The 1409-nt window shown below is 38.5% G+C and overlaps 1 long non-coding RNA gene across 1 annotated transcript in view; it reads right to left on the bottom strand.

The window, feature by feature from the left end:
• LOC103461269 (uncharacterized) overlaps positions 1 to 1369 on the bottom strand; it is a 3501-nt gene extending 2132 nt beyond the window's left edge. Inside the window, exons 1-2 of the long non-coding RNA XR_533085.2 lie at positions 1071 to 1369; positions 529 to 622 (exon numbers count right to left, since the gene is read on the bottom strand). This is a non-coding gene — a long non-coding RNA (uncharacterized LOC103461269). The remainder of the gene's footprint in view (positions 1 to 528; positions 623 to 1070) is intronic.
• Between the last annotated feature and the right edge of the window lie 40 nt (positions 1370 to 1409).

Here is a 1409-nt window from a genome sequence, read left to right as displayed (position 1 = left end):
CAAACTCGACAGAAGTGAATATATTCAACAAAGAAGGTGGGTGTTACATTGCATATCTTCCAACATGCATTATGTGCAAACAAGGAAATGACATCAGACTTATATAGCACTTTTCAACCCTAAAAKGGTTCTCAAAGAACCTTTACAATGAAATCAGTCATTTCCATTCACACATATTCGCATAGTGAGAATATCAAGCTCCTGGATTGTAGCCACAGCTCTCCTGGGCTACAATCTGGCTGCCTCAGGGTGCCCCCAGGAAGAACACTATTCCTTGATGAACATTGCTGGGCTGTTGAAATTGTAGCTGACATTTCTGTACTCAACTAATCTTCTAAGGGTACTAGCAAGAGGCTTTATTGGGATACTGAAAGCATCCCCGAAGCAAAGCCACAAGTACTGAATCATTTGATTTATAATAGGCTGAGACATCACCGTTGCTCACAGTGGATGGCAGTCTAACAACAAAGTCTCATAGGATGTTCATGAGTGTACACTTAACAAATTATATGTACATGTGCAGAGTACCTGCTCCAAATGGATGTTCTTGTAGATGACAGTCTGGTTCCATTCTGGATTTGTTGTCTTCTGTGCATACTTGGTCCTTCTCTTGTTATCAGCACTGATGATTCATGACATACAGCAATAAAAGTAATCAAAATTCATTAAAAATGAATAACGAAGCTTATACATTTCCCAGCTCGGTCCCTGGCATATATTTACTAGAACCAATATACTTGAATTATGAATTAGATTTGTAAATGCTGRTACARTGGTCAATACTCAGTGTGACTTCATAAACAAACAGAGTTRTTATTTAAGCGTTGTTTATTTAGACTGAGATGCTTTTATGGAAGAAAAATGTCAAAGATAMGAATTTAGGAGTTTTGAAACTAGAAGCATGAAGTTGACGGAGAATGCAGTGGTATGAGTGTTGTCAAACAGAGTGAAATAAAGAATATAACTGGACAAACAACAGAGGCCACAACAGAAGGATGGAAAACCACTAGAAAACATCCCCAAAAGAATAAAATATATCAACTGAAAAGAAAAGATCAGCACCACACTACCTTGCATTCTGGACAACCATGACTTGGCTGAGGGAGTCCAGAAGAGGAAGAGGAGGGCAGATATCACAAACAAGAAAGGCAAAAAAATACGAATAACAGTCAGAGAAGCCCAGAGTGCACAAAGAAAAAGCAGTAAAGGATAGAGAGCTGAGGCAATCAATATTTGCTGCATTATGCATCACTTGTTTTGTGTCCAAATGATATATGTTAGAAAAAGAGTCGAAATACCCTGATGATGAATGAATATTGCCAGTGGAGTACCCTGAATGTGCTCTGTTCTGCTTATGTCAGACAAATGGATTTTAAAATGCTCCTCAACCCTAAAGAAGTCGAGGAGCA

The sequence above is a fragment of the Poecilia reticulata genome, unplaced genomic scaffold (genome assembly GCF_000633615.1).
Source record: "Poecilia reticulata strain Guanapo unplaced genomic scaffold, Guppy_female_1.0+MT scaffold_894, whole genome shotgun sequence".
Classification (NCBI taxonomy): domain Eukaryota; kingdom Metazoa; phylum Chordata; class Actinopteri; order Cyprinodontiformes; family Poeciliidae; genus Poecilia; species Poecilia reticulata.
The sequence above is the reverse complement of the archived record's forward strand: the minus strand, read 5'-3'. Positions and strand labels throughout refer to the sequence as shown.